Below are 12,596 nucleotides of genomic sequence, written 5' to 3'. Positions count from 1 at the left end.
ATGTAGAAATGTAGTTATGAAAATATAGAAAGTTTAATAATCTTACAGTTCATTTATTTATTGATCTTAAACTACCCTTTGCAGACATGGCATGATAATGTCACAAACAGCAGCATCTAAATAAACATCAAAACCGTGATCTGCAGGAATGTTGTGAATTTGTCAAAATGGAGAGGAAAAAAAGGAAAAACCTCAAAGGCGGATATTAAAATGCAAAAATAAGTGCAAACTAGTATTTTAAAGATGAAGAATAAAAACTGAAAATCTATTTGGTGAAAGACTGAAAACAGGTTTGGCAGCTATGATTAGAGTTGTGATAATCATTTCAAAGGTAGTTTTTTTATGCTACATAAAATACTATAAACACACTTGGGAACTGATTTTGGACTCACTTAGGTGGGCAGTCAGGTTTCCTGGTTGGTCTTTAATTCTCTCTCTAGTGCTGACCGATAAAAACAGATAAACTGATTCCAGTGGTGTACAGACCATCCCCACAAGAGGGGAGCAAAGCCTTGATCTTGCAACCAGATTATAGGTCATTCATTCATTCATTCATTCATTCATTCATTCTTTTATTATCCTAACTGCTTATTTCAATTCAGGGTCGCGGGGAAGCTGGAGCCTATCTCAGCAGTCTTTGTGCAAAAGGCAGGGTACACCCTGGACAGCTCGCCAGAACATCACAGCAGATTATAGGTCAATTTACAAAAAAGAAAAAACACGTAAGCAGAGGTAAACGATGAGATTCCTGAGCTGCTGATACAAGGCTGCAGTGTTGATCTTCAACTCACCTAAAAGCTAATTATGAACCTAAAGAAAATCAGAACCTAAAAGTACAGTTTTTTCACTTTTGCTTATGTTTTTCCCAAATATAAAAGCTACTGGTTATCAAGCGGTCAGACTGTCTCTGTCTCCTTACACGCCCATGTAACTTGTATGTGATAAATGCATGTGACTGATAAGGAAAATTTAGAGTAACTGCCACTCTTGCTGTTTCGTACCAGCCCATGTGAGTCTCATCGCCCCGTCATCCCATCACATAAAGTACCAAACTTAACTGCAGAATGTAGCAGCAACTCAAAATTCAGTAAAATCTGTCATGTTGAATTGGCATTTTAGTTATTTAGTTTGTAAAGTTATTTCTGAATCGTAGTGACTGTCAAAATCAACTCATATGGAATAATATAACCTGCAATTTGACTTAAGATTTAGATGGCACCTTATATTTTAAAATAAAAAATATATATATATATATATATATATATATATATATATATATATATATATATATATATATATATATATATATATATATATATATATATATTATATGGTCACTAACAGATTTAAAAATATTGCAAAGAGACAGATATTGTCACAAAAAAAGAATCTTTACCTTTTAAGAGCTGAATAATAACAAATGATGACCAAAACGGATACTTCCACAGAAAAACAGAAAAAAGGCAAGAATATATCAATTTGCCAATGAAAGATGGACAATGACAGCAAAATGAACCAAAAAGTGGTTCCTAGTGGTCATAAAGATAATCCTAATGTAATATTAAATAGAAACAGGAAGAAGAAATATTGTCCTTTGCACCATCAAAGAAAGGAAAAGTGACAATAAAAATATTATCACTATCAAACAACTCATCTCTGCCCAGGGTCCACTGGATGCGCTAAATATTTCTGATCCAGAACAAGGTTTGGAAGCAGAACAATTTGGACCCACCTGAGGTGAAGATGTGCTGAGCAGAGTGAGGTAAAGAAGCTGCCACTAGAGGGCAACAGAGCCCTTCATCATGCCAGTGTGTGATCTGTACATTTACACCAGTCAAGCTAGATACGTCATACTTGTCTTTAACACACTTGCACGGAATAAAGTGCTCATTAGTAGGCAGCAAAGAACTTGATGAAGAAAGTCAATAATCTGGTTCAGGTGTTTTGGAGCAGGAACAATATGTCTAAAATATGCAGGGTGGGGGTCCTGAGGACCTGCATTGAGAAACATTGATGTATATATATATATATATATATATATACATCATATATATATATATATATATATATATATATACATATATACATATATATATATATACATACATATATATATATATACATACATATATATACATATATATATATATACATACATATATATACATATACATATATATACATATATATATATATATATATATATATATATATATATATATATATATATATACGTTAAATAACCTGTATGATAGTTTCAATATTGTTTTTGGTCCTGGCTTTTTCACTTTATCATTCCTACTCATGAAAATTAAGTTATGGTCACTAAAACATCCAGGAACAGAAAATATTGTTTTACATAATTCTGGCGTATTCATAAAAATGTGGTCTGTACAGGCCGAGGTAATCGTACTGTCATTTTTTAAGCATGTCCTTGTTGGATTGGTAACCACCAGAGTAAAACCAAGAGCCTTTGTGACAGCTGACAATTTGTTTTTCATGAAGCAGTTATCTGATGATCAATATTTAAGTCGCCCAACAAATATGTTTCAAAACCCAGAATGCTGACCTCATCAAGCATTTCACAGATAGAGTCCAGATACTAGCTGTTTGCAGAGGGAGGTCTATAACAACCTCCAAGTAATATAGGTTTTAAAATATGTGAGTATATTTGCAGCCACAGCGCTTTTTGTCTTTCCTAAATCTGACTGGTATATGATCGTTTACATAGAAGGCAATTCCCCATCCATTGGCATTTCTGTCTTTCCTAAACATCCAGTATAAACACTGTATCCCATAATATTTCACTATCATCAAAAGTACTTTCTGGCACTCCCAAAGCATGTATATTTTATTAAGTAATGCAGAAATTTAATTTATTTTGTTTTTAAGGCTGCTAATATTGATGTGAACGACCTACAAAGTGACAGGACTGACTCAAGGAATCAAGCCCTCCACCACCATAACATTGTGGCTGCAAGCCTGAACGCCACTTGAGGGTCCATAACAGGTATGGCCGACAGACAAATTCTTCGGGAGGAACTGTAAGTCCCTGTGTAGGACATGAACATTGAAGTGTATTGCTGCTGTAGACTTACTTCAGTGGTTACTCCACTCATTCCAGATGAGATTAATGGTCGGGACGATCCCTGTTAAAGAAGGGGGAAGTTGTGAAAGTGACAGAACTATAGTGATCAGCTAGCCTTGCCCCTTTGGTTTTGGTTTTATAGTTTTTCATGTTTTTATGACAATTTTATTTACTGTGGATTTTACTTTGTGGGCAAGGTCACTGATTTCCAACTAGCCGGCATTCCTCTGGCATTCCTCCTCCCTGCCACTAAAATGGCAGGGAGTTAATTGGTCAACTGGGAACAGGTGTGAGGCAGGTTGAAGGCACCAGTGGAAAAAGGCAGTTTGGAGGAAGGAGAATGTGACCACAATGGAACGCAAGCAGCTTGGGCTGCACTGTCCTGATGGGCCTCGAAAGGACTGGCGCCGGCAGCAGGAAGGAAGGACAACAAAGTGAGAAGGACTATGGCGGCGGGAACCCGAGAAGGATGGTGGCTGGTGATGCAGAGTGGTGCTGTGGTGCTCACCAGCCAGACTAAGAAACAACACAATGCCAAGTCAACAGCAAAGTTAAAGGAAAGTCGGCACATCTAGCTGTTGTGTGAGTGGGCTGGTTCCCCTCACTGATGAGTGCCCTATCCCGTGAGTGGGCTGGTTCCCCTCATGGAAGAGTGCCCTATCCCCTGTTCTCTGTTTCCCTCCTAGCAACTGTGTGGCCTAGACTGAGGCGGGAAGCGACGCATATCCTGGAGTGCTTTGAGGTGGACATGCCCATACCTTGTCTACAGTGGATCCCCTCCCCTTCTTCTTGAGTGTGGAACAAGTTTTAACAGTTTAAAAGGAGAAGACACTTTTTTTTCTTTTTCTTTTTTTTTATCCTGGGACTTTTAATAAAAGAACTTTCTCCCCTGTGACTCTCTTCTGGTGTTCTGTTCCTTTAGCTGTAGGGAATTGACTGGAATTGCAAGAACCCTGCGTGACATGATCCTTAGCCCCTTCGTTGCAGATCTTTGATAAGTATTGAAGGACATATGGCTTATCAAAGAGATTCATTGTCATTAACATGAATTGTGGTGGACATCATCACTGACACTAAATTTCAACTATTAATCATATTTATGAATGTGGCGAGGAAGGCTTCCCCTTCCCACACCAATCTGCACTGACCAGGTGTAAGCCATTGAGGCCAATCAAGGGGCCTTATAGATGGGCAGGTGTGCATGTTCTTCAGTCTGTCTCCTGGTTCTACTTCTTGCAGCATAGCAGCAAGCGTAGTCAGTTCTACTCATTGACAAATTTGTGGGAGCTTGTCAGCTGTGGCTGCCAGGTGAGCTGAGCCATCCAATTCTCCAGCATCAGTTGGCCGTAAATCTGTTGGTTAGGCTGCACTTGCCTTCCAGGCGTACTGGGGAGGTGTGCACCACGTGCCATTGCTCCAGGTCCCCTTGGACACTGCTGTCTTGTCTGGCTCACAACCATTGGAGCAGACCTGCTTCACCCTGGGGAGAGACTTCTCCTAGCGGCTTTGGTTTCTGACGACTAACCATTTCTGCCCTCCCATATCTGGGTGTTTTTGGGCACGGCTGGGACTCATCAGTACAGAGGCAACCTGCCTTAAACATTTTGTATGGTTTGCTTAAGTTTTCATGTTTGATTTTGATTTATTTAGTTTTGCTGTTCTGCATGTTTATTTCAGTTGGCAGGTTGCTCTCTTCTGCAGGCCCACCCCTGTGCTCAGCTCCAGGCTGTGGACTCGCAGGGTTTTATAGATGTTTTTTTTATTTAGCTTTTAACCATTTGTTGTATTAAATAAACTTGGTTTTTATTGTGAAACCCACAATCACTGTCCGGGCTTTTATCAAATTTGTGGCCGTGTTGGCCGATTGCTAGGGAGTCACCCCTAGCTGGCGTTGTGGGACTCGTCGTCCTCTCTCCACTCGCCATATGAAGTTATATCGCTTACATTTTCTGTTGCAATTTTTGGTTTAATAAAGACCTTATAGTTGGCAGTCCATGGAGGTTAATCGGATTTTGCCCTGTTTTCTAAGTAGCCTTCCTTGCTTTGCAACGTCTGTATTTTTCTTTGTGTTGTTTATTAATGTAAACCTTAAATCTTTTAGTTTCTTTCCTTGTAGCTCCACTTTATATTTCCCTGTTAGCAAAACGAACAATGATAGTTGGTACAGAAGATTTGATTTTGTTTGGCAATGTGAGACAGGCTTCAATATTTTCTGTATTTAGAGAAATATTTTTACCGGTTCTTCAGTTTTTCTTCAGGCTCATCAGTATCCTCTAAATTTGTGCTTTTTTTGCTTGTGAGTAGCTTCTTCATCTGAGCACGGATTCTGAAATTATAACATTTATTCGGGAGTACTGCCCAAATTCTGCCACACAATTCTCCAGATAAACAATTTTCTTATCTTGTTCCATGTTTTATGTTTTAAGCTGTTTTATTTCATTCATTATGACAATAATAGACTGCTGCTTAATCAGGGTAGCAGTGTCAACAGACTGTACTGAGTGATTCTTCAGATCTTCAATGTCCTTCTGAACCGCATTTAGAGTTTATCTTTTGCTAGCCCTGACCTAATGGAGCTCTATTAGAAATGGTGAAAAATGAAGTATACCTGGCCCAGTCAAGTAGGTTTGGCCTGGCTGCTACACCTGGGAATTGTGGCTTTCTGTGGTAGCTGGTGACTCCCGGGCATGGTGGACACTGGTGGCTCTTGGCCCTGGTGGAAGCTGGTGGCCCTTGGGCCTGATGGTTTCTGGTGGTTCCTTGGCCCGACTGTAGCTGGTGGCTTCAGGGCCTGGTGGAAGCTGATGGCTCTTGGGCCTGGTCGTAGCTAGTAGCTTCAAGGCCAGTTTAATCAGAAAAGAAAGCTTTGATAAATGTTCAGAGAATAACCATCTTATTGACTGTGACAATGTTTAATGTGTCTTTTGGTGTCATTACATCTACTTTTGTCAGAGTTGCTGAACAGTTTTTCATGTGTGTGTCCAAACCAGGGGTCCCCAACTTGGGTCCTTAAGGGCTACGTGTTACAGTGTGTAGAGATCTGGACCCAATTTCATAATGGAGAGGCAGGAAGGCAGAGGAAGGACTTAGACCTGAATTTTAATAAATGAAACAAACACCAAACCAACAGATGAAGACAGAAACCAGGTAGTATATGAAATTAAATTAAATGAAAAATACTTTATTAATCCACAATATAATATGTAATGTTAATTGATAATGTTAATAATTTTAATTTAATATGTACACGGAAAACACAACAAGACACAGGTACATGGTATTAGTTGAAATTTGGTAAACTAATTAACAGGAAGTGGAAAAAACTACAAAATAAGACAGGGAATCGGAACTAAAGACCACATGCTAAACCATGAAACTGCAATCCTGCATGTTTTAGTGTTTTCATGCGTTTCTCTGAATCAGTTAAGTAACATTGGTTATTTTGGACTGTGGACTATTCTACCAGGCATATTAAAGTTGTAACCAAATCAATCTTTTACCACCTGAAGAATATATGTAGAATAAGGGGGGGCTGATGGTTCAATAATTCGTGGGTTTTGCATATTGGTGGCAAACCTGCCAATATGCAAAACAAAGAATATGTCATGGCAAGGCCAGCGCTGTCATCTGAAATTCCATATGCAGTCATTTCTTCTATTAATCAGTGTCAAATACACACAAAACACAGTATTTTTACATCTACTCCCTGTAAGCAAGTATGCAATTTAGGATTTTACTATTTTCAAATTCAAATTCATTTATTTTTGAATCCATGCAAAACGCAACAGAAAATCTAGATTTTGTACTCAATTTGATCATTAATTTGCACCACAACCGACCTTAAGCGGATGTTCCAGTTGTTGTATTTCTCTTTGAGTTTTCCTCCTTCTTTATAAGGTCATTCTGTTTGTAAATGTACATTTTCAGGTATACAACAAGTACACTCATCTATATACTACCATTGTACAAGTTATTTACTTCTAGTCCACATTATAGTTTTTTTAAGTATGCTTTAAGTATATCGCAAGTAAACTCTTTATTGTACTAGTTATGAATAGTTACTCCACATTCTAGTTTATTTAAGTATACTTTAAGTATACTTTTATGAACTTAAAAATCTTCCATTTTTGAAAAAAATCTTAAGTTAGAATACTTTGTAGTACTCTACAAGTACATGATCCATAGTATACTTGCCATACTTAAACTTACACTCAAGCATACATAATAAACTTCAAGTATACTCTTTTTTGCTAGAGGAAGCATGAGTCCAAGACTTGACCTTATTTTGTACTTTGATAAAGATATATTAAGTAGTAGTACTATATGCAACATAAAAACTTAAAAGTAAACTGAAGTACAAGTATAAGCTTTAGTATTAAACTATAAATGTAAGTTGAAGTATTCATGTATCATCTTAGACTTTATATGTTTCAGTATAAGTCAAGTATACTTTACTATACTATTCTTATGTATTAGAAATATAGTACATAAAAAGTAAACTTCAAGTATACTGCCTTGGTTTTAAAGGTATACTTGTATTACACTTGAATGATCTACATTTTGCTACTGGATACTGGCATGCAGTATTGATCCTGAAACCACAGGAGAATCTACGTTTAATTTTTATGCTTTCAGTATCTGGAACAACACCAGAAAATCTAAAAGTCTTAGCTATTTTAAATCAGGTTTTAAAATTTTCCCCCTTTTTTGGCCACAACCTTTAATTTAAAAAGTAGGTTTTTTTTCTTTATGAATTTTTTTTACTCTCATATGTGCACTGATGCTGCTGCTGATGATTAAAAGTTTTACCCATTGAACTCTCTTTGTATCATGTCTTTAAAAAAAGAAAGAAAAACAGCACATTGGGTTATGTAAATAAATATGTACATAAATACCTTGACCTTGCCTTATATCTGATTATATATTTTTTATTTGTATCTTTTTCTGAAGTTATTGCTAAATGCTTTGTCGCACCTTGACCTTACTGTGATGACCTATGAGCATAGAGGTTGAATAAAAGTATCATAGCTTACAGGAGTATTTGCATATACAAAGATCGTTCATGTTATTAGTAATGGCTCTGCAACCACCATGGGTCCAATATAAGACAAAAAAAAAAAGCCTATTATTGCAAAAACTTAACTAGGCCTATGTAACTGGAAACCTGTCTTCTTCTGTAAAATCAGCTGCAGGATCACTGGAGATAATTGGATGAAATTATACAAATTAAAATAAATTCATGGGACATGTGCTTGTGATAGTGCTCTTGCACCACAAGAGGGCAATATTTCCCAAGGAAAAATATCACATAGTATTTGAACGTTAAAGGAAGAGGAAAGGAAAGGTTGAGCCAAATGTGTAAAGATAATCATTGTCATTATTCTGCTGTTCACTTTCCTTTAATACTTAAAAATCAGCTGTTTTGGGTTTTTTTTTAAGGATAAAGTAACCACGCTGTTACAGTGGTACATTGCTAATGAGGAGGAAAAAATGCAGCTCTTCCCAGCTGTTAGCTCTTTATACCAGCGTTTATCCACCAGTGCAACAGATTTTGCATCAAATCTTTGTCGTGTTTGGAACTAATCTCCCACCAGATGCTTCCATATTCAACAGAAAACCCGAACAGACCCAGTTAAAGTAAACACAGTTGCCATGTTGGACTTTGGAACAGTGTGGCAGGTTACCTGGACACAACTTTCAGATACAGAATTCAGACAGGTGTGATTAATTATGTGTGAAGTCAAAGCAGCTGCTGTGTGATCCAAACATCATTTACAGCCTGAACCTGGACGAACAGCAGCAGAGCTGTTTCCAGGTGACCTGGTTCTGGGCTCTACCTTTAAAAAAAAAAAAAGCCTATTTTCCATGGTCAAATGAGCTTACATACCTGATGGTATTTGACACCTTTAGCTTTGCCCAGATACAATTACTTTTTTGGATACATCATTCATTAAATTTTTTAAAGTGCTCCTTGGTATGATAGTGCAACATGCAGATCTACCAACACAAAACTGCACCATGGCATCAATTAATGATGCAGCTCAAGCATTTAAGCATGCTAATAAAGAATTCTGAATGTGTTTAATATAGCAGCTCATTAATCCAAACTATTCGATTAGCATGTCATCTGCTGCTGCTGGTTTAACAGCTTGACGGTCAGTAAAGACTTTTAATCATTCATCATTTGCAAAGTCAGTGGTCAAAATGTTGGCCACATTTGGTTTATTATCTGCTGAAAATACTGAACTGACTGAATCCAAACAACTAATAATTCCTTGACTCTTCTTTGCCTACATCAGGTTAGAGTTTCTACTTAAACTCCTTCCTGGGCCAGGAATAGGTCCACTCTCCATTAAACATGCTTGTTTACTGTGGTTAACTTGTCGTCTCTTGATTTGTATCCAGATCAATATAGTTCAATCTGACAATTAAAGACAGAGTTGGAGACAAGAAAGGTGGGAATAAAAGAGTCTTACTTGGAGAAAGTGAACTTACTTTTAAGGGATGAGTTGAAGAGATTTATACTCTCCATCTGTGATTCTTTCACCCGGTGATTATAATCTCTCTAAAAATAAATTTGTTTTGTTTTGTTTTCAGTGGTTTTGTTCTGAACTGGGTGTAAATATTTAAAGGCTCATCATATAGTTGTGTGCTAAAAAAAAAAACAAAAACACTATATGTAAGGCTAGTCGTCAGGATCCCTGGATATAAAAGATTTATATACATGGCATGTAGTTAAGCCATGAAGTCACACATTCCTCCAAATAATGTAAATTTATACTCTGTGTGATGTTATGGTTGGCTGCATCTGAAATTCCACACTTTGTATCACCACTTAGCTTATTTTAGGTGTGAACAAACAGTTATATGCATAATTTTGGACACACATTTTATGTTGTTTATGATTACACCAGTGCTTTAGAATATTATTCTCCAGCTGGAGGAATCCTAGCTGTTAAACTGGTACCCTGTTGCTAATAGGTTCACTGATCAAAACTTAGAAAAAAAAAGCAAAGTTACTCAATTGTTATGTTGTGGGAGGCAAGTAGAACATGATATATTTATTTAAAGTGCATTTGTTATTTGTTTTTAGCTGACCTCGTGTTTTTATTAGCTCATATTGCATTGCACTGTGAGAATGTCATCAATGCAAAATGTTTAGCTTCTATATAATCTGAAACTTTCACAGAAATGGTATGCTAATGGCCCACTGCCAGGGTGTTTAAATAATAATAATCATCATTTTAGTAAATATTTAATAAAATGAAAGGAAAATCACTGGTGTCTAAAATTTTGAACTGAGTTTTAACGTATTACCTCCATGAGATTATAATCTAATTTTTTTTAAAAATTTATTTAGCCTTTATTTAACCATGTTATTCCCTTATTAACATCAAGGATGTTTTTTCTTTTAGGGAGACAGCTGAGATGGCAGCAGCACGGTCACAGTAAAACAACAGATAACACATAATATTTGCTACAATAAAACGTGCTGAAATAAAACACGTGCACACAGACAGTACAGGCGTTTCACCAGCGCTTTAAACTCATTCAGTGTAGCAAGGGCTTTTTATGTCCAAACTTTTGACTGGTAGTGTAGGTGTTAGGCTCTCCAGGATCCACCCTGCCTCCTGTAGATGCTGGAACAGGCTGAAGCTTCTCCACCTCCCTGCATTGGAGTAAGCAGGTACAAACAATGACCGGCTGGTTGGTGTGTGAGTCCTCCAGCCGACGGTGCTTGAGTGTGTAAAGTGATCTTAGTGAGGCGAATAATGCCATCGATGCGTCTTGATTTAATGGATCACTTCCCTTTTAAAGAGCAGTTTACGTTTGTGGTGCAGTGGGAGAGCAGAGTTTGTGGTGCGTGGCTTGTTGAGAGAGCATGCGGTGCCTTTAACCTTATAAAGACCGTCTGAGGTCATATCTGTCTCCTGTAAAAGAATTAGCTCCTTGTACCTGCTGCAAAATTAAACTGCTCCGCATGTGAGGGAACAATGGGAGCTGGGACAAAATGAGCACTCAAGACCAACAACGTCAGTAGACATTCATTATTCATGCTAATTGATTCTGGCAGTTTGGAGACAGTACCTTGTAATGCAACACCCGTCCAGGACAGAAGGATAATAAACACTTAAACTCTCGTTCAGCATGAATACTGAGCAGGCTGCATCCTTGTTAGCCAACTCCTCCTTTTTATATAAAACACAATTCTGTGACTGAATATTTGTGAATGTAAAGTTCCTGCTAACAAATGACTTAAACTGAAAATGTTTTTTTGTGTTTTCTACCATTTTTTTAAAGAAAGTTTGTGATCTTTCTTTCATTTCTGTAAGTTGTTTCTCTTTAATCACTAAAGAGGACAGATGAGATGCACAGGCTCGTTTGGTAGAAGGGAAACCAAAGAAAAAAAAAAAAAAAGAAGGTGACATACATCTTGATGATGGCATTGCACTCAACATCGTGCTGCAATTAAAATTTAATGAGGCCTCTCCATCCTGCTCTGCTAGAGCAGTCAGATGTTGCTGTGTGCTATCTCTCCTCTTCAGCAGCTTCCTCTTTTCCTTACAGCATCCCACCAAGCTTGTTTTTTTCTACTGGTGTGCTTTTTCAAAACAAGCCACATGAAAAATAAATCTAACCGGCTTTTTAAAAGGAATTATGCTCATGTAGGTCTTTGGAGGTGGCGCTTCTGATTAATCGACCTTTTCGAATGGGAATTCTTTAAATTACAGATGTGAGATCTAGTCCAGACAGCAGGGGAATATTCCAGACCTACTTTCCTGTTTCTGAGATGTCAGAGGAAATAAGGACTATTAATCAGATTATCCACCTGCTACTTTCACAGCTTTTTTAAAACTATTTCTTTACAGTTTCTTTTTGTTCACTTTTATGATTTTTTCAGATGAGGGAATTTAGCCATTTTAACTCAGGTGTGTTGAGATGCATCTAAAACTTCCGGGTTCCAAGTGTCTTTCTTGTGCATCTATCTCGGAATATGTTCGAGTTAAAAGGCTTAATCCAAGCTTCTGTTGGTTGTTCCAGTTTTATTCAGGCATCACTGGGAACAGCAACAAGGACCAGGTCAGGGTCCTGAAAGATTCAGCAGTAAAAAAAGAGAGTACATGTCAGGTGTGTCCAAAGTCGGTCCTGTGGGTTTTCCATGTATCCCTGCTCCAACACAGCTGGCTTCCCTGAAACAGGAGTTCTGCACAATGACTGATTCATTTAAATCAGGTGTGTTGGAGCAGGGATACATCTAAAACCTGGAGGATTGTGGCCCTCAAGGATCAGAGATAACAATGAAACTGCAAATGGTTTTCTGACATCAGGTCATTCTTGTGCCGGAACATAAGCAGAGACTGAAGACATAAATTATGTTTTAATATTTAACACAACACAAACATGGTTCTGTGGGTGAATAAAACCAGGGATTTTCAGGACAAAAAAGAAAGAAAAAATCCATTTGTCCTGCTCCAGCACCATCTGTCTGAGAGTTTTCAGCAGCTGG

Source organism: Telmatherina bonti (genome assembly GCF_933228915.1).
Source record: "Telmatherina bonti genome assembly, chromosome: 1".
Taxonomy (NCBI): domain Eukaryota; kingdom Metazoa; phylum Chordata; class Actinopteri; order Atheriniformes; family Telmatherinidae; genus Telmatherina; species Telmatherina bonti.
This window is presented reverse-complemented; position numbering follows the sequence as displayed.